The sequence below is a fragment of the Pelobates fuscus genome, chromosome 6 (assembly GCF_036172605.1).
Source record: "Pelobates fuscus isolate aPelFus1 chromosome 6, aPelFus1.pri, whole genome shotgun sequence".
In the NCBI taxonomy this organism is placed as follows: domain Eukaryota; kingdom Metazoa; phylum Chordata; class Amphibia; order Anura; family Pelobatidae; genus Pelobates; species Pelobates fuscus.
In genome coordinates, this window is record NC_086322.1 from 260,522,870 (window position 1) to 260,538,698 (window position 15,829).

The 15,829-nt window shown below is 46.6% G+C and overlaps 1 long non-coding RNA gene across 1 annotated transcript in view; it reads left to right on the plus strand.

Annotated features, from left to right (window-relative positions):
• LOC134565776 (uncharacterized) overlaps nucleotides 1-15,500 on the plus strand; it is a 72,851-nt gene extending 57,351 nt beyond the window's left edge. Inside the window, exon 3 of the long non-coding RNA XR_010083971.1 lies at nucleotides 15,216-15,500. This is a non-coding gene — a long non-coding RNA (uncharacterized LOC134565776). The remainder of the gene's footprint in view (nucleotides 1-15,215) is intronic.
• The last annotated feature ends 329 nt before the right edge of the window (nucleotides 15,501-15,829 follow it).

A 15,829-nucleotide genomic window follows, 5' to 3' on the forward strand; every position in this document is an offset into this window, starting at 1 on the left:
TGCTTCAGGACGTCCTGTAAGCCTGTGTACTTATGCACAAAGCGTTGTACAATCAGATTACACACATGTGCCATGCACGGCACATGTGTCAACTTGCCCAACTTCAATGCCGCTATCAAATTTTTGCCGTTGTCACACACCACTTTGCCGATATCCAGTTGCTGCGGAGTCAGCCACTTTTCCACCTGTGCGTTCAGGGCGGACAGGAGTGCTTGTCCGGTGTGACTCTCTGCTTTCAAGCAAGTCAAACCCAAGACCGCGTGACACTGCCGTATCCGGGATGTGGAATAGTACCTGGGGAGCTGGGGGGGTGCCGTTGATGTGTAGCAAGAAGCAGCGGCACAAGAGGACTCAGCCGAGGAGGTTATGGAAGAGGATGGAGTAGGAGGAGTAGAGGAGGTGGCAGCAGGACTGCCTGCAATTCGTGGCGGTGTCTCCAACTCCTCTGCAATGCCACGCATTCCTTGCTTGTCAGCCGTCAGCAGGTTTACCCAATGCGCAGTGTAGGTGATATACCTGCCCTGACCATGCTTTGCAGACCAGGTATCAGTGGTCAGATGGACCCTTACCCAAACACTGTGTGCCAGACATGCCATGACTTCCTTTTTCACAATCGAGTACAAGTTGGGGATTGCCTTTTGTGAAAAGAAATTCCGGCCGGGTACCTTCCACTGCGGTGTCCCAATAGCTACAAATTTTTTGAACACCTCAGACTCAACCAGATTGTATGGTAAAAGCTGGCGGGCTAATAGTTCGGACAAGCCAGCTGTCAGACGCTGGGCAAGGGGGTGACTTGGTGACATTGGCTTCTTACGCTCAAACATGTCCTTGACAGAAACACATGACTGTGGGCAGATGAGCGGGAACTGCTCAAGGCGGGAGACAGAGTGGCGGATGGTTGAGAGGGGGCAAGAAGGACAGCAGTGGTTGACGTGGCTGAAGATGCTGGACCAGGAGGAGGATGGCGGCTTAGAGTAGGCGTGCTGCTTGTACTCATGTGTTGATCCCATAGGCGTTTGTGATGTGTGATCATGTGCCTACGCAAAGCAGTTGTACCTAGGTGGGTGTTGGACCTCCCACGACTCAGTTTCCTTTGGCACACGTTGCAAATGGCATCGCTGTTGTCCGAGGCAGACACACAAAAAAAATGCCACACTGCTGAGCTCTGCAATGACGGCATTCTGGTGGTGGACACAGCATGCGTTTATTGGCGTGCTGTCGGGCTGACCCCGGGTGCCGATGCATGCTGTCTGACTGTGCCACTAGCTCCTTGCGATGACCCCCCCTGCTTCCAACTCGTCTCCTCCTCCTCCTCTCTGTCTCCCCATCTGAACTTTCGCCCTGTTCTTCTTCTCTTCTAGCGGGCACCCACGTGACATCCATGGACGCATCGTCATCATCAACCGCTTCGCTTGTATCTGACAACTCAGAAAAGGAAGCAGCAGCGGGTACAGCATCATCATCATCATCACACCGTACCTCCATGTGATTAATGCTGCCTGCCTGAGACATATCCCTGTTATCTACATCCTCTAGCAATAATGGTTGCGCATCACTCATTTCTTCAAACGGGTGTGTGAATAACTCCTCTGACATACCAAGTAAAGCGGCTGTGGTGCTAGTTTTGGTGGTGGCGGCAGGCGGGTGAGTGCTATCTTGAGAGGTGCCTGAAGCTAAGCTGGAGGAGGATGGTGCGTCAAGGTTCCGAGCGGAGGCTGTACAAGATTGGGTGTCCTGTGTTAGCCAGTCAACTAAGTCCTCAGAACTTTTCAAGTTCAGGGTACGTGGCTTCTGAAAACTGGGCATTATTCTAGGGCAAAAGGGAATCACAGCACCACGACCACGACGGCCCCTGCGGGGTGGCCTGCCTCTGCCTGTCATTTTTTGGGGGATTAGTGGTACTATGAGTGCAAGCTACTGTGAGACCAGATATGATTGGCAATGTGAACTGTAACAGTTCTGCAGAGCACACACTGTAGGCCTGAGACACCCGCTTGAAGACAAGTAACTGCTATTCAATCTATAACAGTGAAAAACAAATGTTGGTTTTAAAAGCACGCTATAGAGACACCAGATATGATTGGCAATGTGCACTGGAACAGTTCTGCAGAGCACACACTGTAGGCCTGAGACACCCGCTTGAAGACAAGTAACTGCTATTCAATCTATAACAGTGAAAAACAAATGTTGGTTTTAAAAGCACGCTATAGAGACACCAAATATGATTGGCAACTGTCAAAGCACGCTGGAACAGGTCTACAGAGCACACGCTGAAGTAGGCCTGACACCCAGACGCTTGCAGACAACTAACGGATCTTCTATTACAGTGAAAAAAAAATATTTATTGTAAATCTAAAGCTTAACCAATTGTTAAAACAGATATGATTGGTGGCACTGGGCAAATAGGCACAGTATCCAATGTGAACCTCACACAGAAGCTGGCAGGCAGGCAACTGCTCTTCTATTACAGTGAAAAAATAATATTTATTTTAAATGTAAAGCTTAACCTATTGTTAAAACAGATATGAGTGGTGGCACTGGGCAAATAGGCACAGTATCCAATGTGAACCTCACACAGAAGCTGGCAGGCAGGCAACTGCTCTTCTATTACAGTGAAAAAAAATATTTATTTTAAATGTAAAGCTTAACCTATTGTTAAAACAGATATGAGTGGTGGCACTGGGCAAATAGGCACAGTATCCAATGTGAACCTCACACAGAAGCTGGCAGGCAGGCAACTGCTCTTCTATTACAGTGAAAAAAAATATTTATTTTAAATGTAAAGCTTAACCTATTGTTAAAACAGATATGAGTGGTGGCACTGGGCAAATAGGCACAGTATCCAATGTGAAACTCACACAGAAGCTGGCAGGCAGGCAACTGCTCTTCTATTACAGTGAAAAAATAATATTTATTTTAAATGTAAAGCTTAACCTATTGTTAAAACAGATATGAGTGGTGGCACTGGGCAAATAGGCACAGTATCCAATGTGAACCTCACACAGAAGCTGGCAGGCAGGCAACTGCTCTTCTATTACAGTGAAAAAAAATATTTATTTTAAATGTAAAGCTTAACCTATTGTTAAAACAGATATGAGTGGTGGCACTGGGCTAGTGGGCACAGTATCCAATGTGAACCTCACACAGAAGCTGGCAGGCAGGCAACTGCTCTTCTATTACAGTGGAAACTAAATTTTGGTTGTAAAAGCACGCTATAGAGACACAAGATATGAGTGGCAACTGTCAAAGCACGCTGGCAGGGTTGTGCAGGGCACACGCTGAAGGAAGGCCTGACAGAGCCGCTTGAAGGACACTGACTGTCTGCTATTAGCTTACACTGGAAACCTTTTTTCTTTGTAAAAGCACGCTAAAGAGACACCAGATATGAGTGGCAACTGTCAAAGCACGCTGGCACAGGTCTGCAGAGCACACGCTGAAGTAGGCCTGAAACACAGACGCTTGCAGACAACTAACTGCTCTTCTATTACAGTGAAAAAAAATGATTTATTTTAAATGTAAAGCTTAACCAATTGTTAAAACAGATATGAGTGGTGGCACTGGGCAAGTAGGCACAGTATCCAATGTGAACCTCACACAGAAGCTGGCAGGCAGGCACCTGCAATTACATTACACAGGAAAAAAAAAAAAAGCAGCCTGATGTTATAGCCCTAAAAAGGGCTTTTTGGGGTGCTGTCCTTACAGCAGAGATCAGATGAGTCCTTCAGGATTGTAGTGGACACTGAATACCCTAGCCTAGCTATCAATTTCCCTATCTAATCAGCAGCAGCTAAACTTTCCCTCCTCTCACTAAGCATGCATTTTCCGAATGAATCGAAAATGGATGCTGGGAGGGAGGTTGGAGGGTGTGGAAGGGAGGGAGTGCTGCTGATTGGCAGGAATGTGTCTGCTGACCGAGAGGCACAGGGTCAAAGTTTGCTTAATGATGACGAATAGGGGGCGGATCGAACTGTGCATGTGTCCGCCCGCCGCGGCGAACGCGAACACGCCAAGTTCGCCGGGAACTGTTCGCCGGCGGACAGTTCGGTACATCACTATGTATGACCTTACTGGCCCTTTAAGAACCATCTGGGGACATACTGTGGAGTTACTGGGTTACCACCATTTCATGTATCAGAGGCACATGGTGAGAACAAATGATGAAGCACATGGTGAGAACAATGGATGGCGGCCATTTTAACTCACAGACATTGTTGTGACTTTTCTACACGGTGCCATCTCGCCGGTATTTGGCACACAAAGACATCGTGCAGTAGTTTTAAACTATACAACAGGGGACACATTATACAGTAATTATTTTTTATATAATCTGTATATGTTCTGCGGAATCTGCATTAAACTGTATCTTCCAAACTACTGAATGGATCTGGGTGAATTTTGGATATGTGGTTCACCCAGATCCCCTGGTTCTGATGATATACTTTATATAGGGTTATTGCATGTTTTGGGGTCCCTGTGATATGTTTTATAAAACTGTATTTCTCTGTCTGTGATAATTATATTACCCATTGTGTTCAGTAATCATATTACAGGCAGAGGGGAGGATTTTGTGTGAGAGTGTCTGTGTGTATTGTACCGATTGATTGGTTGTTTTGTCCCTCCCTGTGGGCGGACCTGTATTCTCAACAACTGTAATAAAAACCAGGCTGGGAGTGCCAGCCTCGGTTCCTGTTTAACCCTCAAAGTGAAGTGTCGTCTCATTATTGGGGGAGGATTTATTGTATGCTGTTCCAGTTTGACTGCTAGGAGTGTAAACCTATTCGCATGGTTTTTCCTATTCGGCTGTATACAGCATTCACATGCTAGAGAGGATTCCTATGCTTCTCAGATTCGGTGGTTGTGGTGTCTGCTGCAGTGCTTGAAGTCCTCAGGAGTGCTAGGAGCATCCTTTAACGGAGGTACCCAGTCGGGGTGCCAGGCGATCCGTTACATATACTATTTATGAAAAAGCCTTAGAGAGGTGAAAAGCGTAAAGTGGGACTCCTGAAGCTATTTTATATAATTTTTTTTATTGGTTTTTCGTAAGGTAAATAAATAGTATATTTTATATTTATATTTATACTTTTATTTTTCCATCTACTACTTACTGTGCCCCATCGTATGCCAACCTGCATCTAGGTTGGTGGGAAGAGGTGGTCATTAAGTCAGACAAATTTTCATCATACATCCCCATGATACACCTTTGGGTCAGAGATATAGATGATATTCTGGTTGTGTGGGTACTCTTGAGGATTTTAATCTGTTTGTAACACTACTCAATTTCAACGATTTAAACTTGAGATTCACTTCTGAATTTGGAGGTTCAACTTCCTTGATTTAACTATCTCAATATACAGTCAAATAACTATTTTAACTTCCGTTTTCAAAAAGCCCACAGCCTCCAACAGCCTCCTACACTGGAATAGCTTTCATCCACTGGCCAATACCTCAGGGTCCGTAGAAATTGCAGCAATTTAAGGATAATGGCAACCCCAACAAATGCCTCAAAAATGCTTATAGGAGAGCTTTGGAGGCTGATAGAAGTGTTCTACTTGGTAGTCGCCCTCCTGATCAATCCACAAATTCACCACGTATGATTGCAACATATGATGCAGACTGGGATCAGGTAAAACAAGGTATTCAAAAGTTTTGGCCTCTTCTAACTGAAGATATACACCTCAAACAAATTCTGGGCCCCCACATTAACATCACGGTACATGGAGGTAGAAACTTGAGAGATCTTCCATCTCCTAGCCATTTCCAATCCCTACATTCCATCAAACAAACTTGGCTTACTAGTCCCTTCATGAGTTCCTTCAGGTGCGGGCGAGGTGTGGCATGCAAGTGATTCTAAGAACATAACTGACAGTGAAGGTAAACAGTCCTTCAAAATGAATACATTCTTTAATTGCAACACCGTTGGTCTGGTTTACAGTTTAACCTGTGTATGCAATCTTAAATATGTTGGTAAGACCTTCCAGCCTTTCAAAGAATGGATTAAGGAACACGTAAGGTCTCCCAAGTTAAGCATAGAGGCCCCCATCACCCTAAGGAATTCCGCTCCCATTTCAATTCCCACAGACTTAGTTTCTGTGGGTTGGAACTGGTTAAACACAACCAAAGAAGGGGTGATTATGATAGGTTCCTGAGACAACGTGAGAGCTTCTGGATTTATCGCCTCAAGACTCTTCAATAGTGATGTCCCGAACTGTTCGCTGTTCGGTCCGCCCCCTATTCGTCATCATTGAGTAAACTTTGACCCCATACCTCACAGTCAGCAGACACATTCCAGTCAATCAGCAGCAGACCCTCCCTCCCAGACCCTCCCACCTCCTGGACAGCATCCATTTTACATTTATTGTGAAGCTGCATTCTTAGTGAGAGGAGGGACAGTGTAGCTGCTGCTGATTTGATAGGGAAATTGATAGCTAGGCTAGTGTATTCAGTGTCCACTACAGTCCTGAAGGACTCATCTGATCTCTGCTCTAAGGACAGCACCCCAAAAAGCCCTTTTTAGGGCTAGAACATCAGTATGCTTTTTTTTCTGTGTAATGTAATTGCAGTTGCCTGCCTGCTAGCCTGTGTGTCAGGCTCACAGCATATACTGTGCCCACTTTCCCAGTGCCACCACTCACTCACTGGTGTCACAATAGCTTGCATTTAAAAAAAACAAAAACTTTTTTGACTGTAATATAATAGCAGTCAGTTTCCTTCACTAGTGTGTGTTTCAGGGCCTGCCCAGTGCCACCACTCACTCACTGGTGTCACAATAGCTTGCATTTAAAAAAAACAAAAACTTTTTTGACTGTAATATAATAGCAATCAGTTTCCTTCACGCGTGTGCGTTTCAGGGCCTGCCAGGGCGTAGTGTCACACCAGTGCAACTCAAATCTGGTGTAACAGTAGTGTACATTTAAAAAAAAATATACAATTTTGACTGTCATAGATTGAATAGCAGTTAGCTGTCTACCAGCATGTGTGTCAGGCTCACAGCGTATACTGTGCCCACTTGCCCAGTGCCACCACTCATATCTGGTGTCACAATAGCTTGCATTTAACAATAAAAAAACTTTTTGGACTGTAATATAATAGCAGTCAGTTTCCTTCACGAGTGTGTGTTTCAGGGCCGGCCCAGTGCCACCACTCACTCATATCTGGTGTCCCAATAGCTTGCATTTAAAAAAAAACAAAATTTTTTGGACTGTAATATAATAGCAGTCAGTTTCCTTCACGCGTGTGCATTTCAGGGCCTGCCAGGGCACAGTGTCACACCAGTGCAACTCATATCTGGTGTAACAGTAGTGTACATTTAAAAAAAAAAAAATACAATTTTGACTGTAATAGATTGAATAGCAGTTAGTTGTCTGCAAGCGTGTGTCAGGCCTACAGCGTCTACTCTGCCAACTTCTGCCAGTGCACAGTGCCACTCATATCTGTTGTCACAGTAGCTTGCCCGTATAGTACCACTAATCAAAAAAGAAATGACAGGCAGAGGCAGGCCACCCCGCAGGGGCCGTCGTGGTCGTGGTGCTGTGATTCCCTTTGGCCCTAGAATATTGCCCAGTGTTCAGAGGCCACGTACCCTGAACTGGAAAAGTTCTGAGGACATAGTTGACTGGCTAACACAGGACACCCAATCTTCTGCAGCTTCCGCTCGGAACCTTGACGCACCATCCTCCTCCAACTTAGCTTCGGGCACCTCTCAAGTTACCACTCGCCCGCCTGTCACCACCACCTACACTAGCACCACAGCTGCTTCACTTGGTATGTCAGAGGAGTTTACACATCAGTTGGAAGAAATGAGTGATGCGCAACCATTATTACCAGAGGATGTAGATAACAGGGATATGTCTCAGTCAGGCAGCATTACACACATGGACGTACGGTGTGATGATGATGATGTTGTACCCGCTGCTGCTTCCTTTGCTGAGTTGTCAGATACAAGTGAAGCGGTTGATGATGACGATGCATCCGTGGATGTCACGTGGGTGCCCGCTAGAACAGAAGAAGAACAGGGGGAAAGTTCAGATGGGGAGACAGAGAGGAGGAGTAGGAGACGAGTTGGAAGCAGGGGGAGGTCGTCGCAAGGAGCTAGTGGCACAGTCAGACAGCATGCATTGGCACCCGGGGTCAGCCAGACAGCACGCCAATCAACGCATGCTGTTGCCACCACCAGAATGCCGTCATTGCAGAGCTCAGCAGTGTGGCATTTTTTTTGTGTCTGCCTCTAACAACAGCGATGCCATTTGCAACCTGTGCCAAAAAAAACGGAGTCGTGGGAAGTCCAACACCCTCCTAGGTACAACTGCTTTGCGAAGGCACTTGATCGCACATCACAAACGCCTATGGGATCAACACGAGTACAAGCAGCACACAAACTCAAAGCCGCCATCCTCCTCCTGGTCCAGCATCTTCAGCCACTTCAACCACTGCTGTCCTCCTTGCCCCCTCTCAACCATCCGCCACTCCATCTCTCACCTTGAGCAGTTCCTGCTCATCTGCCCACAGTCAGGTGTCTGTCAAGGACATGTTTGAGCGTAAGAAGCCAATGTCACCAAGTCACCCCCTTGCCCGGCGTCTGACAGCTGGCTTGTCCGAACTATTAGCCCGCCAGCTTTTACCATACAATCTGGTTGAGTCTGAGGCGTTCAAAAAATTTTTAGCTATTGGGACACCGCAGTGGAAGGTACCCGGCCGGAATTTCTTTTCACAAAAGGCAATCCCCAACCTGTACTCGATTGTGCAAAAGGAAGTCATGGCATGTCTGGCACACAGTGTTGGGGCAAGGGTCCATCTGACCACTGATACCTGGTCTGCAAAGCATGGTCAGGGCAGGTATATCACCTACACTGCACATTGGGTAAACCTGCTGACGGCTGACAAGCATGGAATGCGTGGCATTGCAGAGGAGTTGGTGACACCGCCACAACTTGCAGGCAGTCCTGCTGCCACCTCCTCTACTCATCCTACTCCATCCTGTTCCATAACCTCCTCAGCTGAGTCCTCTTGTGCTGCTGCGTCTTGCTCCACATCAACGGCACCCCCCCAGCTCCCCAGGTACTATTCCACATCCCGGATACGGCAGTGTCACGCCGTCTTGGGGTTGACTTGACTGAAAGCAGAGTCACACCGGACCAGCACTCCTGTCCGCCCTGAATGCACAGGTGGATCAGTGGCTGACTCCGCACCAACTGGAGATCAGCAAGTGGTTTGTGACAACGGAAGAAATTTGTTGGCGGCATTGAATTTGGGCAAGTTGACACATGTGTGTAATCTGATCGTACAACGCTTTGTGCTTAAGTACCCAGGCTTACAGGACGTCCTGAAGCAGGCCAGGAAGGTGTGTGGCCATTTCAGGCATTCCTACACGGCCATGGCGCACTTTTCTGATATCCAGCGGCGAAACAACATGCCAGTGAGGCGCTTGATTTGCGACAGCCCGACACGTTGGAATTCAACATTCCTAATGTTCGACCTCCTGCTCCAACAAGAAAAAGCCGTTAACGAGTATTTGTATAACCGGGGTGCTAGGACAGCCACTGCGGAGCTGGGAATTTTTTTGCCACATTACTGGACGCTCATGCGCAATGCCTGTAGACTCATGCGTCCTTTTGAGGAGGTGACAAACCTAGTCAGTCGCACCGAAGGCACCATCAGCGACATCATACCATTTGTTTTCTTCCTGGAGTGTGCCCTGCGAAGAGTGCTGGATCAGGCCGTAGATGAGCGTGAAGAGGAAGAGTTGTGGTCACCATCATCCCCAGAAACAGCATTATCAGCATCGCTTGCTGGACCTGCGACAACACTGGAAGAGGAGTGTGAGGAAGAGGAGTCAGAGGAGGAATGTGGCTTTGAGGAGGAGGAGGAAGACCAACCACAACAGGCATCCCAGGGTGCTCGTTGTCACCTATCTGCTACCCGTGGTGTTGTACGTGGCTGGGGGGAAGAACATACCTTCAGTGAGATCACTGAGGATGAGGAACGGGACATGAGTAGCTCGGCATCCAACCTTGTGCAAATGAGGTCTTTCATGCTGTCGTGCCTGTTGAGGGACCCTCGTATCAAAAGGCTGAAGGAGAACGACCTGTACTGGGTGTCCTAGCTACTAGACCCCCGGTATAAGCAGAAAGTGCCTGAAATGTTACCGAATTACCGATATAATCGGAAAGGATGCAGCAGTTCCAAAATAAATTAAAAAGTATGCTTTACACAGCGTATAAGGGTGATGTCACAGCACAACGGGAATCTAACAGGGGAAGAGGTGAAAGTAATCCTCCTCCTCCCACGACCACGCCGGCAAGGACAGGACGCTTTACAGATGTGTTGTTGATGGAGGACATGCGGAGCTTTTTAAGTTCTACGCATCATCACAGCCCTTCGGGGTCCACCCTCGACCGACAGGTAGCAGACTACCTCGCCTTAACTGCAGATATCGACACTCTGAGGAGCGATTAACCCCTTGACTACTGGGTGTGCAGGCTTGACCTGTGGCCTGAGCTATTCCAATTTGCGATAGAACTTCTGGCCTGCCCCGCTTCAAGTGTCCTGTCAGAAAGGACTTTCAGTGCAGCAGGAGGTATTGTCACTGAGAAGAGAAGTCGCCTAGGTCAAAAAAGTCTAGATTACCTCACCTTTATTAAGATGAATGAGGGATGGATCCCGAAGGGACTGACAGTGGGCGATACATTCGACTAAAAAAAGGCCTGATGAGGGGAACGTAACAGGGTGTCGCGGCTGCCGGCCCGCCGCGTGATATTTAAATCCCTAGCTCACCCCAGCATAGGCGTGCGCAGCCTATTGCATTAGGGTGTGCACCCTAAAGCACAAACACACGCCGCATGTATATGTATATATATATATATATATATATACACACACACACACATATATACATACACTGCTGTGTGTGTGTGTGTGTGTGTGCTGTTAGTGTGCTGTGTGAGGGTGGTGTGTGTAAGGGTGCTGCTGTGTGTGTGTATGTGTGAGGGTGCTGGTAGTGTGCTATGTGGGTGAGGGTGTTTGTGTGTGTGTGTGTGTGAGGGTGCTGTTTGTGTGTGAGGGTGTTTGTGTGTGTGTGTTAGGGTCCTGTTAGTGTGCTGTGTGAGGGTGCTGTGTGTGTGAGGGTGCTGTTTGTGTGATGTGTGTGGGTGTCTTGTATTTCTGAGGGTGCTGTTTGTGTGTGTGTGTTTGCGAGGGTGTTGTTAGTGTGCTGTGTGTGAGGGTGTTGTGTGTTTGTAAAGGTGCTGTGTGTGTTTGTGAGGGTGCGGTTAGTGTACTGTGTGTGTGAGGGTGCTGTATGTGTACTGTATGTGTGTGGGTGCTGTTTGGGTGCTGTGTGTGTGAGGGTGCTGTGTGTGCTGTTTGTGTGAGAGTGCTGTATGTCTGTAGGTGCTTTTTGTGTGTGGATGCCATATGTGTGTGTGTGTGCTGTATGTTTGGACAGATTGTGGAGGTGGGGGCAGATTAGTAAATATCCCCCCTCCCTTCTTACCTTATGTAGGGAGGGGGGATCCTTGCTGCCATGTGCCATCCCTGGTGGTCCAGTGGAGAGTGAACTCTAGCCTGCGGGGCTAGAGTTAACTCTCGTGAGATCTGAGCGTTGCCGCGGCAACGCTCAGATCTCGCCAGAGGAACCTGGCGGAGCTGCTGTCTAGAGCTCCCCGGGTCCTCTCCTGCCTCCCTTCAGGCTGCTGTGGGCCGGTGAGGTAGATCATTGATCTCCCCGCCGGCCCATGGAGGCTTAGAGCAGAGCCGACACTCAGCGCCGGTTCTGCGTGAGCCGACAGGGGAGAATAAAGTCCTGGGGAATAAAGTGTGGGAACCAAGATTCCCACCCCCCCCAAAAAATAATATACACTCCAGTGTGTGTATGTATATGTGTGTGTGTGTGTGTGTGTGTATATATATATATATATATATATATATATATACACACACTGACACGCATACTCAAACACACACACATCCTCTCACAGACACACACACACTCATACATTCATAGACACACACATTCACAGACACACATATTCACATACACTGACACACATACACTGACACACATACACTGACACACATTCACAGATACACATACACACATACACTCACACACACACATTCACAGACACACACACACACACATTCACACACACACACACACACAAACAGACACACACACACAAACAGAGTCACAGACACACACACACACACACATTCACACACCCAAATTATTATTTTTTTAATTAAAAAAAATGTCCACCCAGCCTCCCTACCTGGAGTGCTGGCGTGGACTTGTCCCTGGGGTCCAGTGGGTCGGGCGGCTCTCTCCATATCAGCCGCGGCAAGGGAGCTGTGTGCTCTCTGCTTCCTCTCGCCGCGCGGGCTGTCTGCTGTAGCTGGGAGCCGGAATATGACGTCATATTCCGGCTCCCAGCATCAGCAAGCAGCGCGCGGCGAGAGGGAGCAGAGAGCACACAGCTCCCTCGCCGCGGCTGATATGGAGAGAGCCGACCGGGGGGGGGGGGGGTCGGCTCTCTCATCCATGACAGGGGGGGCATGGGGGGAGGAAGGGCTGAGTGCCTGCAGGAACAGTGTTCCTGCACAAAAAAAGTGCAGGAACTCCGTTCCTGCAGGACTCAATCCATAGGCGTGCCGCGGGGATTAGGGTGTGCCCAGGCACACCCGGCACACCCCGTGCGCACGCCTATGCACCCCAGTACCTTGCCCTGTAGTGGTTTCCTGTTCCTGGTTTCCTGAGAGTGCTTTATCATTGTGAATATGATTTCCTGGTATCCTGATCTTGGCTTTTCCCTGGTTATTCTGAATTCTGGTTTCCCTGACTTGGCTTGTGTAAACGGTATTGTGTATTTTATGGCTTCCTTGACCTCGGCTTTCCCTTTGACCATTCTCTGTCTCTAGCGTATTAGTCCGGCCATTCTAAAGTCCGGTTTACGCTCTGTCCTTTTATTTTCCTTTTCTTGCCTATGTATATGTTTATGGACTGTTTGCGGTGCGTTAAACGGGGAGTTTGGTCTGTCACTGTGAAGCGGGCGTAACCCTTACACTACCTGATCGATACAACATCATACCTGATGTTTTAAAGCCCCAAACAATTTAGGAATGTTAGGTGATTTATGCCCTTTATGGATTAAAACCAGACTCTGCATTAACTATGTAATTTTCCATGGGAGTTTTGCCATGGATCCCCCTCCGGCATGCCACAGTCGAGGTGTTAGTCCCCTTGAAACAACCTTTCCATCACTATTGTGGCCAGAAAGAGTCCCTGTGGGTTTTAAAATTCGCCTGCCCATTGAAGTCTATGGCGGTTCGACCGGGACCGAAAATGTTATGTTCGCGACATCACTACTCTTCAACCTAAAGGGTTAAACGAAGGCTTCTCTTTTGCACTATTTATTTAATTGGCAATACATTTATAAATATGTTTTATTATTGGATTCTCTTCTATCCAACATTGACATTAATTTTGTTCCGGTCACTTGTCACATCTATATATGAAGCTCAGACAGGATATATAGATATGTACATTAATATCTTTTTTTTTGTCTAACACTCCTATATTTTATCTGAGGCTTACACCGGACATCCAATTTTAAAAGACTTTAATATCTTTCCTCTCCCTATTAGGGATATATACTTTCTTTGAAATTGACTGAATTCTTTACATGCTTTCTGGTAATGGAGGAGCTAATTTGTTTGCTTTCATGACCCTTTGGCATTGGAGGGGTTAATTTGTTGGTTCTAATGCCCCTCCTCCTCTGAACTCTTTACATGCTTTCTGGCATTGGAGGAGTTAATTTGTTTGCTTTCATGACCCTTTGGCATTGGAGGGGTTAATTTGTTGGTTCTAATGACCCTCCTACTCTTTCTCTGCTTAATTGGATACGCAGCTGTTACTGATATCACAAAAAGGGGCGGCTCCATTTTCCCTTTAAAAGGAGGCAAGATTTCAGTCTGATCTTAGCTCTTGACAAAGGCACATGTAAGTGCCGAAACGCGCATCGAGCAGACGCTCCACTGGTAATTTTTAATACTTGGGCAGCTTTTGCATGCCTTAGCAACTTGCTATTGCTATAAATATTAACTATCTCCCTGGGCAAATAGGCAGTTTCAAAATTATGACTTCCATGGAAATCCCGAACCCCTGAACCGATCTGGGTGATTTCTGGATATGTTGGTCACTTAAATCAGGGCTATCAGGGGATGTAACTTTTGTGGGGTTTCCATGGGTTTTGGGGGTACTTTCAGGGTGTTATTACAAGTTGTGTTTTTTGTGCCTGGAGATAATTGAGTTAGTTCAGTTCCTGCCTCAATTATCTACCAAGCATAGGGGAGGGATTGTCTTGTTTTGTATGGGAGTGTCCTTGACCTGAGAGTCAATGCAATTGTGTGTATGTTTTTACTGTAGTCTGCTCTCAGGTCCAGGGGGGATTGCCCCTTGCATGGGGACTGTCATAAAAGGCTAGTTGTGGCTGCCATTAAACAGAACAGTTTACCCCTTCATAAGGTCTTGGCTTATGTTCGGGGGATTGGAGAGCTATATTCACTCTAGGGATTGCTATAATCATTATACTCCCTTGGATCACAACGATTGCTCTTGTAAGAGCAGCCTGCTTCACTCTCTGGACTAGGAGAGGTCTACCCACTGGAAACTAGATCCTGGTCTTGGGTCCAGGGTGGGCGGGGTACAGCGAGATACCAACCAAGCTGCAGCAGTTTGTGGGGTTTATGGTGGTTATGGTGTTGCAGTGCTTATGGTGCTCGCAAGTACTAGGAAGCAGTGACTGATGGAGGTACCCGGTCGGGGTGCCAGGCGGTCCGTCACTATTAGTTAAGCTGATTAATAAGACAGAGTAACTGGTTAACACCATACAGAGCCAGGGACTAATTAAAGTATTTAAAAAATTGGGCAGACTGGATGGGCCACATTCTATGTTTCTTTACTCTATAATTTCTGCCTATGATCCATAACACTGCCTTAGGATCAGTGTGCTATTCTTTATCTACATTTATTGTTATATATTAGATACTATATCAGACTTTCCTAGCCCCCAGCAGCTCATAAGACTTAGCTGTGTGCTTTCAATTTGTATGCAATTTTGCAACATTGTTACTTCGGTTGAAATATGTTTTCTATACATGTGCATCTAATCGGCATCTTAAAGGAAAATATTGTAGTAAGTTTATTTTGTGTTTTCTTGTAGGAACATGGATCCCCCTGTTTGGTATGACACTGATGTGAAGTTGTTTGAAATCCAAGGAGTTTAGCAGTGAACCATTAAAACGAAATGCTGCTCCCCTTTACTTTTGCATTACTAGAGACATCCTCACATCCCAATTTATGCTTGTCCACACATATACATCATAGATAGCTAGACATCTATTTGCCTCTAACACAGATATGCTCATCTCTCTCTTTTTCAGTCTTTGACATGTTTTCTCTGTGGTGGGGTGGGGTTGTTGGGCACTGTGAAAGTCCTGTCCCTCAAGTGAACACTATTAAAATCTATTGATAAATATATCTATAACAAACAAGTGTGTGTGTGATAGTCGGGTTAATGACCATAATGAGGGTCCAAAGTTTGTAGGTCAGTTCTGTTTCTGCATTATAAACATATTATACTTGCTATCAAGATAAATAACTTTGACATTTATGAGCTTAAATAGTTATGTTTATGTAGATATTGTACCTGTGCTTTGTCTCTTCAGTGCACTCGATGATAAAAAAAAAGTTTGCCCTCCCAACAAACATTTATTTCTGTTTCCAGTAAGTGTCCCACAAAGTCCCGCACATTGCTTGATCTTTGGATTACCTGAT